The sequence below is a fragment of the Phascolarctos cinereus genome, unplaced genomic scaffold (genome assembly GCF_003287225.1).
Source record: "Phascolarctos cinereus isolate Bilbo 61053 unplaced genomic scaffold, phaCin_HiC Scaffold_2;HRSCAF=192, whole genome shotgun sequence".
Lineage (NCBI taxonomy): Eukaryota > Metazoa > Chordata > Mammalia > Diprotodontia > Phascolarctidae > Phascolarctos > Phascolarctos cinereus.
In genome coordinates, this window is record NW_027555625.1 from 152348361 (window position 1) to 152361246 (window position 12886).

Genomic DNA, 12886 nt, shown 5'->3' on the forward strand with positions numbered 1-12886 from the left:
AGATACCTTTGATAACTTCATCTGAAAATGATCACATCTTTTGATCACTTATCAATTGGGGAATAGCTATTAATTTTACAAATTTGACTCATTTCTCTATATATTTAAGAAATGAGGCCTTTATCAGAAAAAAAACTTGGTTCAAAATTTTTTCAGTTACTATTGCTGTTTTTCCCTCCATCCTATTCTCCCCATTTATTCTATTCTCCCTCTCCTTAACCCTTTGTCTCCTCAAGAGAGTTTTGCTTCTGACTACCCCCTCCCCGACCATTTCTTCTATCACCCCACTCTTCTCTTATCCCCTTCTTCTCCTACTTTCTTGTAGGGTAAGACAGATTTCTATACCCAACTGAATGTATGCTATTCCTTCTCTGAGCCAAATCTGATGACAATAAGGTTCACTCACTCCCCCTCATCTCCCTCCTCTTCCCCTCCACTGTAAAAGCTTTTTCTTGCTTCTTTTATGTGAGATAATTTATCCCATTCTGCCTCTCCCTTTCCCTCTCCCAGTACATTCCTCTCTCAACCCTTAATTTTATTTTTAGATATCATCCTTCATATTCAACTCATACCTATACCCTCTATCTGTACTCCTTCCAAGTATGCTAATAATGAGAAATGTATGATATGAATTATAAATACCATCTTCCCATATAGGAATGCAAATAGTTTAAAATTATTAAGTCCCTTATGATTTCTCTTTCCTGTTTACCTTTTCATTCTTCTCTTGAGTCTTCTATTTGAAAGTCAAATTTTCTATTCAGCTCTGCTCTTTTCATCAAGAATGTTTGAAAGTCCTATATCTCATTGAATATCCTTTTTTTTTTCCCCTGAAGGATAATGCTCAATTTTGCTGGGTAGGGGATTCTTGGTTGTAATCCTAGCTCTTTTGCCCTCCAATCCTTTAATATAGAATCTACTAAATCTTGTGTTATCTTGACTGTGGCTCCACTATACTTGAATTGTTTCTTTCTGTCTGTTTGTAATATTTTCTCCTTGGGAACTCTGGAATTTGGTTATAATAATTCTGGCAGTTCTCATTTTGGGGATACCTTTCAGGAGGTGATCAGTGGATTCTTTCAATTTCAATTTGACCTTGTATTTCTAGAATATCAGGGCAGTTTTCCTTTATTTTGAAAGATCATGTGTATGCTCGTCTTTGTCCTGGCTTTCAGGCAGTCCAATAACTTTTAAATTATCCCTCCTAGATCCATTTTCCAGGGCAGTTGTTTTTCTACTGAGATATTTCACATTGTCTTCTATTTTTTCATTCTTTTGGTTTTGTTTGCTTGTTTCTTGATTTCTCATAAAGTCATTAGATTCCAGGGTGGAGGGTACACTGTCCCATGCTTCATGGATTTTATGCAGCTGTTTTCAGAGATACTTCTAGGGACCTGTAAGATTTCAGTTCTTCCAAGATGGTATGATCTAAAGAGAGGTGTCTACTAGTCTCCTCACCTGTGCTCTGCTCTGTGAGTGACCACAAACACTCTTTTCTGTGCTGGAACTTTGAAGTGGGTTCTGCCTCCACTGTGGCCACAACCTTTGCTATGCTAATGCTCCACCTTGCCCTGGGACTGCCACCCAGGACTGCAACTTGAAATGTGAGTATGGGCAAAGCAACAGAGTCCTACTTCAATGCTAGCAAAAGATCCCTGTAATCTCCTGAGCAGTTTTTGGACCCCCTTATCACCTGTGGGCTGAGTGCTCTAGAAGCATCTATTTCTGATGCCATTGCTGATTCAGTTAGTCCCAAGGCCTGCTCTTCGTTTACTGAGGCTCAGGATATGCTGGTGTGTCCTATGCTGGACTGCACTCCAGTCTCACCCAGTGCAACCTTTCCTGCTGGCCTTCTAAGGTGTCTTTGGGGGTCCGTGGTTTAAGATATCTGTAAACTGCCACTGCTGCCAGTGATTCAGTTGCCTTGAGGCCTGCTCCACGTTTGCTGGGTCCTGTTCTGTGTTGACATGGCCTTTGCTGGACCATATTTCTCTCTCACCCTGGTGCAACAGACTTTTTCTGCTAAACTTCCAAGTTGTCTTGGGCTGGAAATTTATGTTGCTTCGTCTTTTTGTGGGTTCTGCTGCTCTAGAATTTGTTTAGAGTCATTTTCAAAGGTATTTGTAGGGATTTGGGGAAAGCTCAGGTGAGTTCCTGCCTCTATTCTGCCATCTTGGCTCCACTTCAACTTTACTTCATTTTAAAAGTGGGGGGGGGTGCAAGGCTATTTGTTATGAATGGCCTCATTCTTAAATTGTAGACAGTACCTTATTCTATATACAATGAATTGGCATTGAATTTTTTGGGGAGCAATTAACGTTATAATAAGAACTGCACATTTAGAAGATGAATCTGGCAGAGATATAAAGATGGATTGGAAGAGAGAAAAACTGGAGGTAGAGTGATGGGAAAGGATGCTATGACAATTGTCTATCAGTTATTAATGTGCTAATGAGTACCAGAACTAGGGTTATAAAAATGGGAGTGAAAAAGAGAAGTGAGATTAAGAGTGTCATTGGCACTGGGACTCTGGAGATGGAAGTATGCAAACTGAGAATGCTAGGATTTAGGGATATGGATCTTTCTTTAAGACCATTATTGGAATTCAAATGCGGAGTTCTTGAGTGGCATCCGCTCTGGGTGAGAGTGCTGCAATTATCTACTCCCAGTTGAGATATTGCAGATACTTGCTATCATTATTTTGTATTTAACAGGACTTTGATTCTCCCTCCCCTGCCCCCTTAAACTGTTCCCTAATCCTTTGAGTCACTTGTCCCTCAGTGGATGTCTTCATGAAAGCAGTAGGTATATTAGAACGTGTGCCTCTAGCTCAGTCCACAAGACACCATTGGCACCCCAAGTGAAAGATATTAACAAGCCCTTTAATATAGTCTCACTAAGAGCCAAATTGTTTTCTTTTCTAGGGTTTAAAATGGTCAGCTGGTTATTGACCATAAAAGAGAAAAACACAGAGGAAATTCCTGGGACTAAGCCAGTCGGGCCAATTGTCATTATCTCCATTCCCCCTTAGTTCCACAGGGCCCTGAGCTCTAGGTCCCCAAGGAATGACTATGAGGTAAGATGAGGAATTTTAATTAGCCTAGAAAAGAAAAGCTTCTACATCAGTTCTATGCAGCTGATTCTTAGAACACTCCTGCACAGGCTCAGCACCCAGCTGTTTAGCAGTCATCCTCCTTGTGATTCAGACATGATCATTTATCAAGGAAAGCATCTACCCAAGTATGATGATTTAAAAGTCACACCAAATCCTATCAATGACAAGTGTTCTCCTCCAGCCCAAGTGAGAGCCTATAGTTCCCATCCTTAGAATCACTCCTTGGCTTAGGGTATATTATGTCCCCAGAAGGTCTCTGTCAAAATTCAAATAAGTACCCTGGATTTGGAATCAAAAGAAATAGTTCATGTCCAGATTCAGCCATTTCCTAATTCTTTGATCAAGAGCAAGTCACTTTACCTCACTGACATTCAGTTTCCTCTTCTCTGAAATAGTGATACCATAACCTGCATTGTTTATCTCATAAATCAAATGAGATAATGATTATAAAGGACTTTGTAAAATATAAGTACTATGCAAATATTAGCTTTTCTTATTGTTATCTAGGAGAGGAAATACATTATTCCCTGTCTTCCACTGTGGCATCATACACATACATTTGACTTGAATTCAATTATATCTGGATTGAATTCAACTACACTATATATTTGGACTCCATACAGCTATTGAATCCTCCTGAGCCTATCAGGCTAAATAGAACATTCTTTGTATAGCAGATCAAGTCCTTCTCTGAAGGTACCAAGGATTTTCTGTGTGTCTGCTCCCTTAACTTTTATTTGTCTTTAGAAACCTCTCCCCTGTCATAATCTCAGGGGAAGTTTATACCTCTGGCCATACACAGGGAGAAAGGCTCTGAATTGTGTCCCATGGAAACAAATGGGCATTTCCTGTTACTACCCAAACTCACTGAGCTAAGTATTGTTAAACCCGAGTCTGCAGCTACAGCATCAGCTAGCATCATTGCTGTGGGGTAAATGCCCAGCTTGCATGGGGAACCAGGCATTCTTTGTAGAGCAGAACCAAACCTGTTGCTTCCTTCCTTGTGGCAGGGGCATAAAGCAGAGAAAAAAGAAAGGGCCTGATGTGCATTCTGAATGTAATCTTTGTAAATTCCATATAAATACATAAGCAATGGTTTTTCTAGGTAATTAAAATTGTGAAAACATTAATAAGACTGGAATGCATTAAGTTAATATTGGCAGACATGAAACATAAATGTGTCCCTATTGACAGAAAATCATTTGCAAGTTAAGGTTCAGGCACTATAAGCTGCTCAAATATCCTGCCAAGGAGGCTCTCATCCATCTTTTCAGGAAAAGGAATTCAACATCAGTCCATTTAAGGATATTCCAAAGTAGTTTGGGATATGTATGATCTTCATTTCGCTTTAACCTTAGAAGTCAACCCCAAGTAAAATGCAACTCCATCATAATCCACTGGTAATACAAACATGTAAGTATGGATTAATATATGTGACTGTGTTAAAATAGAGTTAGGACAACAAGAAAATGGTACTGGGCACAGGGGAATTTTGATAAGGAAGACAACAAATTTGGGAGAATGGTAAGCAGGCTAAGAGTAGGCATAGTCGGTCTCTATAATGGGAAATCTAGGTATAGTGAAAAGTGGTATGACCCCTAAACTCTAGGTCGAGGGGTCACCCTAAACATATGCACTTAAGAAACTAAAGAGTGAAGGAGGATACAATCTTGTGAAGTAAGAGGGTTCCACAGACAAGTTTCCTAGAATGATGGAATTTCAGAACTAAAATGGATCTTGCTTGCTTCCCAAATACCAGAAGATAGAATTGCTGATGGCTGATATAATGTAGTATGGCTTGGTGGTCAATACAAAGGTCCAGCTGGTTTAGTCATGTATATAATGGGCACAAAGCTGGTGCTTCAATCATTCTACTTCATTTCCGTATTGATCTGGTTCAAGATAGCTGTCTCATAAATAAATAGTTTCATCATAAGGAGAGCCAGAATTGCAGTGATTGCCTTAACAAAGCCCATCCTCACTACTAGAAAATAATGTCACTGGTTGGCAGTGGGCCAGTCATCTGAGAGGCAATGTGGTGAAGCAGAAAATCAATGACCAGATTCTAGTTCCATCTCTATTATTATCTGGGTGATTTGGCAAGATATTCTAGGTCCCCTCTTAAGTTATGAAATGAAGGGATTGTAACTACATCTTTTTCTTAATGTAGCCTAGAGCTTCATTAGCTTTCTTTATTGCTAAGCAGCTAAGTGGCCCAGTGGATAAAATGCTGTGCCTGGAGTTGGGAAAATTTGAGTTCAAATCCAGCCTTACTATCCATGTGAAGGGGAAGTCACTTAACCTCTTCTACTGGAAAGTGAAGATAATAATAGTACCTACCTCCTAGGGCTGTTTTGAGAATTAAATGAGTAATATTTCTAAAATCTTTAACACAGTGCCTGACATGTAGTAGGCACCTAATAAATGTTTGTTTCTTTCCTTCTTATATCACATTTTAAATCTGTTGAGTTAGATGGGCTTGAGTCATAGCAAGTCATGACAGATTAACTTCATTTACTTCACTTTCTATCATAGTCTATTCAGGTTTAAGAAAATGCTTGATAAAGTCTCTTAAGCTGTTCCTGTGAAAAAATGGTAAGAAATAGGTTAGACAATAAAAGTGGGTAAATTCAGATAGATGTCCTGACTCATCTTCAAAAGAGGTCTCCACTCACATTCCCAAGGGACTTTTGTCCACCCCTGTTCCATTTAACATTTTTGTAAGTGAGTTAGGCAAAGAATAAATGACTTGTTGGTCAAATTTGCAAATGGCATGAAGCTAGGAAGGATTTCAAGTCCTTGGGATATTAGAGATAGGATCATAAAAGATTTGACAGGTCTTTCCAATTCTGAGATCCTGGGATTTTTCATACCAAATCATCAAACTTTAGAGAGGGAAAGAAATTTAGAACTATTGTCAGCAATATTCATTATTTCTTTTATATATATGTAAATTTATTTATTTTTAGTTTTCAACATTTACTTCCAGAAGATTTTGAATTACATGTTTTCACCCCATCTCACCCCTCCCCCACCCCAAAATGGCATACATTCTGAATACCCCTTCCCCTAGTCTGCCCTCCCTTCTATCTCTCCCCACCTTCTCTTATCCTCTTCCCCTTCTATTTTCCTGTAGGGCAGGATAGATTTCTGTACCTCATTTCCTGTATTTCTTATTTCCCAGTTGCATGTGGAAACATTTTTTTTAAACATGTGTTTTTAAAACTTTGGGTTCCAAATTTTCTCCCTTCCTCCCACCACACCCACCCTCATTGAAAAGTTGAGCAAGTCAATACAGGCCATACATGTGCAGTTATGCAAAACACTTCCATAGTAGACATGTTGTGAAAAACTATTTCCCTTAATCCTATCCTGCCCTCCTATTTATTCTATTCTTTCTTTTGACCCTGTCCTCCTCAGAAGTACTTCCTTCTGATTACCCCTTTCCAAATCTGCCCTTCTCTCTATCATCCCCCTGCTCTCTTGTCTCCTTCCTCCCCTATTTTCCTGTAGGGTAAGACAGATTTCCATACCAATTGAGTGTGTATGTTATTCCCTCCTTAAGCCAAATCCTATGAGAATAAGATTCCCTCATTTCCTCTCACCTTCCCCTGTTTCCCCTCCACTGTAAGAACCTTTTCTTGTCTGTTTTGTGCAAGATAATGTACCCCATTCTACCTCTCCCTTTCTCCTTCTCCTAGTATAATCCTCTCTCAACCCTTAATTTTATTCTCCAGATATCACCCTTTCATCTTCAACTCACCCTATGCCATCTATCTATCTATCTATCTATCTATCTATCTATCTATCTATCTATCTATCTATCTATCTATCCATAAATATAATTTTCCCCCTCCCACTACCCTAATACTGACAAAGGTCTCATGAGTTATAAATATCATCTTTCCATGCAGGAATGTAAACAGTTCAGTCTTAATAAGTCTCTTATGATTTCTCTTTCCTGTTTACCTCTTCATGTTCCACTTGAGTCTTGTATTTGAAGTCAAATTTTCTATTCAGCTCTGGTCTTTTCATCAAGAATGCTTGAAAGTCCTCTATTTCACTGAATGACCATTTTTTCCCCTGAAGGATTATACTCAGTTTTGCTGGGTAGGTGATTCTTGGTTGTAATCCTATCTCCTTTGCCCTCTGGAATATTATTTCCATGCCCTGCGTCCCTTAATGTAGAAGCTGCTAAATCTTTGTTATCCTGATTGTGTTTCCACCATACTTGAATTGTTTCTTTCTGGCTGCTTGCAATATTTGCTCCTTGACCTGAGGATTCTGGAATTTGGCTACAATATTCCTAGGAATTTTCCTTTGGGGATCTCTTTCAGGGGGAGATCTGTGGATTCTTTCAATTTCTATTTTGCCCTCTGGTTCTAAAATATCAGGGCAGTTTTCCTTGATAATTTCTTGAAAGATGATGTCTAGGCTCTTTTTTGATCATGGCTTCAGATAGTCCAATAATTTTTAAATTCTCTCTCCTGGATCTATTTTCCAGGTCAGTTGTTTTTCCAATGAGATATTTCACATTGTTTCTAATTTTTCATTCTTTTGGATTTGTTCTACTGTGTCATGATTTCTCATAAAGTCACTATCTTCCAATTGCTCTATTGTAATTTTTAAGGAAGCATTTTGTTCAGTGAGCTTTTGGACTTCCTTTTCCATTTGGCCAATTTTTCTTTTTAGGGCATTTTTCTCCTCATTGACTTTTTGGATCTCTTTTGCCATTTGGATTAGGCTATTTTTTAAGGTGTTATTTTCTCCAGTATTTTTTTGGGGGGTCTTCTTTAGCAAGCTGTTGACTTGTTTTTCATGATTTTCTTGTATCACTTTCATTTCTCTTCCCAGTTTTTCCAATACTTCTCTTACTTGCTTCTCAAAATCCCTTTTGAGCTCTTCCAAGGCCTGGGACTGATTCATATTTTTCTTGGAGGCTTTGGATGTAGGAGCTTTGACTTTGTTGTCTTCTTGTGGTTGTATGTTTTGATCTTCCTTGTCACCAAAGTAAGATAATATAGTCTAACTCTTTTTCCAAGGTTTGCTCATGATCCCAGCCAACTACTTGAGTTTTAAACTCTTTGTTAAGGTAAAAGTCTGCTTCCAATGTGGAGAGTGTACTGTCCCAAGCTTCAGGGTTTGTGTAGCTGTTTTCAGAGATACTTGCAGGGACCTGTAAATTTTCAGCTCTTCCAAGGTGGTTTGATAAGGGTCAAGGTGTTTACTCTTTTCCTGGCCTGAGCTCTGGTCTTTGAGTGACCAGCCACAAGCAGTCTTTTCTCTCTTGGCTGTGAGGAGGGTTTGCTCTCCACCGCCACTACAAGCTCCACTGTGCCAGCATCCTCCTCACCCCAGGACCACCACCCAGAACTGTGACCCAGATCCAAGAATGGGCAAAGCAAGAGATTCCTGCCTCAGCACCAGCAAAGAGATGCCTGCAGTCCCCCTCTGATCAGCCACTTGATTCCCCCTCGGTCTGTGGGCCAGAAGCTCAGGGCACAGCCACAGCCCTGGCACCCTGGATCTGCACTCTGTGCTCTGGAACTGGCTCTGACCTAGCCTTCTCTCACCACAAAAACAAACTTTTCCCACTGACCTTCTAAGTTGTCTTTGGCATTACTGGATTGAGGAGTCTGGGAGCTGCCACAGCTGCCCGTAATTCAGTCCTCTAGGTTAGCTGTGGCCTGCATGACCATGCTGAACTGTGCTCCTCTACCTGCCTGGCACAATATGCCTTTTCAATCAACCATCCAGGCTGTCTTGGGCTGGAAATTTGTTTTACTCTGTCTTTTTGTGGGTTCTGCTGCTTTAGAATTTGTTTAGAGCCATTTTTTATGGGTATTTGGAGGGGTTTGGGGAAGAGCTCAAGCAAGTCACTGCTTTCACACAGCCATCTTGGCTCTGCCCCCCAATATTCATTATTTCATTCAATCAATCATTCAACAAGCACTTATTGTCAGCCAATGTAAGAGCCATGCACTATGCTGGAGAAACAGCAAAAAGAGTTGTTACCCTCAAGAAGCTTACAGTTTGTTAGGGAAAAGTGTATATGTAGGTAGATAAATAAATGTGAGTTGGTAATGAATATAAAATATAAGGAAAGCAAATTTAAAAATCATTTGGCAGGAGGGTATACTAGCAACCAAGGGATCAAGTTAGGCTTCTGATAGGAGCTGGCATTAGAGATGAGTACTGAAGAATTGTAAAAGGCAGAGTAAGGAGAAAGGAGCACATTCCAGGCATGGGTGATGGCCAGTGCAAAGGCACATAGATGAGATAAATGATATTTTGTTGGGACATCAGCAAATTTGCCACTTAGGTTGAAACATATTATATGTGAAGGAAAATAATGAGTACTGTACTCAGAGCGATGAAAATATGGATCCAAATTCCAGTTCTTATACTAGCTGTGTGATAATGGTGCCAAGTAATTTGATTCTGTAAGCCTCAGTTTCTTTGAGTGTAAATCAGGATCATGATACCTATAAATACCTACTTTGTAGGATTGTTGTGAGTTTAAAATGAGATAATTTATGTAAAACTTTTCAAACTTTAAAGGTCTCTATAAACATCAATTATTACCTTAGATTTCAACTAGTCCATCTCTCCTCATTTTAGAGATGAAAAACTAAGGCTCTGTGAGGTCGTTAGCTGCTCAAGGTTGCTCAATTAATTAGCATCAGGGACAAAACTAGAACCCATGTTACTAAAAATCATTAATGAGTAATTTATATCCTTTAGTAGGAGGGAGGCATGCAGGGATCAGGCATATTTCTAATTATTATTCATGGAAATATCATATGCATACAAAATATCATACCCTTCAGTGAAAGTTTACCAAAGTCAGGTCAGAATCTTCAAAGTCAGGATGAAGAGGAAGGAGAGATATTCATTTTTGTTGTAATGTATAGGGTAAATGGCATTGAGGATTATTATTCACCTACCTGTAGATGTAAATTAGCACTTTTTATTGATGTTGTGGAAAGGGGTTCGAAAATAAATAATATATTTCAGGCAAGTTAGTATTTACTAATTACTAGTTTTCAGTAAATGTCAATGATTAGAAACTGAGCATATTGTTGAAATGAAGAAAAAAATAAAGGAAAACAAATCTACAGTGCTATGGATTAACATCTGTTCAGCAAAAGCTGCAAATGACCTATTCCCCAATCTGGCTATCAGCCCAGTGGTATGAGTTTTTTCCGTGTTCAGGAAAAGCCTTCTCTCATCTGTCACTAGAAAAAAAAAACCTAAAACTAAACCATTCAACTACCTAGAAAGGAAATACAATCCACAGCAGATTTCTCCCCTGCTTTCTGGGAATAAAAGGTGAAAATTTGTCCTAGGCTCTTAGATACCCTCCATAAGCTATTTTTTGTTTGTTTGAGTAACTAAGAAAATATGTTTTCCAATATTCACATGCAATGCACTGGATCAAATGAAACCTTTAACATAGTGCATATAGGTTTGTGGTGATTTAAGTATTTTTCTTGTTTTTATATCTGTCTGTAGAGCAGCACAAAGGAGTGTTGTTGTCCATATTACATAAGAAAGGCAATACTTGTAATGAAGAAGTAAGTTAGCCAGAAAAGTCTCTAAGTGGTTCCAATAAGAGGCTTTTGTTCTTTACTCTGCCCCCTCCCAACAACATGTATAGAAGACCAACAAACAATCATAAGTTGGAGAAAAGTTGGGGACCTCAGTCAGCCTTTGGTGAGTTCTTGAAATGGCATACGCAGCAATGATTCTGGATGGATATGGTTTGCAGTTAGAAATTGATCAGAAATATATGGACCTTCTAGCCCCAAATCATATATTTATCTGTGACAAAAGATAAACAATCAGCATCATTCACCGGAAATTAAAAAAAAATAGACAATCGGGGTCATCCTGCCTGACTTTGGCCCTACTTGGTTACAGTGACTTAGAATATTGGCTCTTACTAAAAGCTGTCAGTCCACTTTTATCTGAGAGAGGCTTTCTAGCCACTGCACTTAGTGGTCAGGAGCCAAGCTAACTATTAACACTTTGAAGAGATACAGCTCAGAAAGTACTAACAGAGAGAAATTTAGCAAACACAAGACCACAAGAATTGTAGAGCAGTTTCCATTAGCAGCGGGAATATGTTCCCACTACATGTCTTCCTCTCTGTGCATTCACAATGACAACAAATATTCTTTACATATGTGTTCTCCACATATGTACACAAAATGGATTCACTCTTTCCATTTATGGCATATGCACCAATAGGTGAGTATAACTTACGTTTATGAGGGATGAGTGTTCTTTTGCTATTTACCAAACAAAACAAAACAAGAAACTATAATTTTCATTAAATATGTTACCTTTGAGCTACTTATGCCCCCAGGCCACCTAGTAAAAGCAAATGAGTGAGGGCACAAGAGGTTGGGTTTTGAGTGGATGTGAACCTGGGAATTTTTTTTTTCTGGAAACTCCATGTGTGATAATGAGGGTGACCCAAACTCTGCATGTCTTTCTCATGATTTTAACTTTTTTCTTCTTAGGTTTCCTTTTATGCACACACCTTTTTATTTTGCTAATGTTATTTCTTTCCTTCCCCTCTAATCTTCTCCTATTCCAGTTCTCAATTATTCTCATATTAGAAAAAAAGAAACTTTTTCTTATTGATTTTGGATCTTTTTACTTAAGGGTAACAGGTTGTAAAGGGGAGATTAATTATCCAGGAAGAACACTGTGCCGACTGGATTTCAGTTGGGACTTCTTGTCCTCACTCTCAGGCTGTCTGTCCATCGCGATTTCACTTTTCAGTACCTAATCTTTATTTCCACACCCTCCTTCAACCATGGATTTCAAATAATAAGTACATGGACCAGTTACTCTTGGAAATGTTCTTGCTTTGAGATAAGCTTTACCTAATACTATGCTTAAAGATGCTCTTAGGAAAACTAATTCCTATGGCTATTATAGTTTTAATACATAAGTAAGGAACCATTTAAAAAATGATCAATTATTGGGGCAGCTAGATGGCACAGTGGATAGAGCACTGGCCCTGTATTCAGGAAGACTTGAGTTAAAATCCAGCCTCAGACACATAACACTTACTAGCTGTGTGACCCTGGACAAGTCATTTAACCCCAACACCTAACCAAAAAAAAAAAGGAAGAAATAAAAGAAAAGAAAAGAAAAAATGATCAATTATTTTTAACAATCTCAGCTTAGAAATAGCCTATCAAGTCAACAGATCCAGTAGCTGTGAATGCAAAACAAACCCCATAATAGTAATAGGCCTCCTCAATATAATTCAGGAGAATTTTAAGTAGATTAGCAAACAGTCTACATGAGGAAAATCAAGTAGATATGCAATGTTTATGTCTAGATTATGACATGTAGTTGAATGGACATGCTATAGAGTTAGGCTACCAGTATGGGCACTTTAAGTGACCAATTAACTAGGCAGAGAATTGAATAGAAGGAAGAGAGCAATTTACATTTGAGAAATTATTCTGTTCATTCATTAATCCCAACTACATGATGACATAGAACATTTTTGGACATAAGTATTTATCTGATGATGCTATATGGCTTCAATTCATGGAATATAACAATCTATGGAGAATCTAAATAGTGCTTGACCCAAACGACAATAGGGAGATAAATGGTAGATTTAAGTAAATTGTAACATAACACTCACTAATGGTAACTTGTGAAGATGAAATGATATAAAAGATACCAGCCAGAAAATGTATGATTGGAAATGGATGATACAGTGAGAGCAAGAGAAAACAA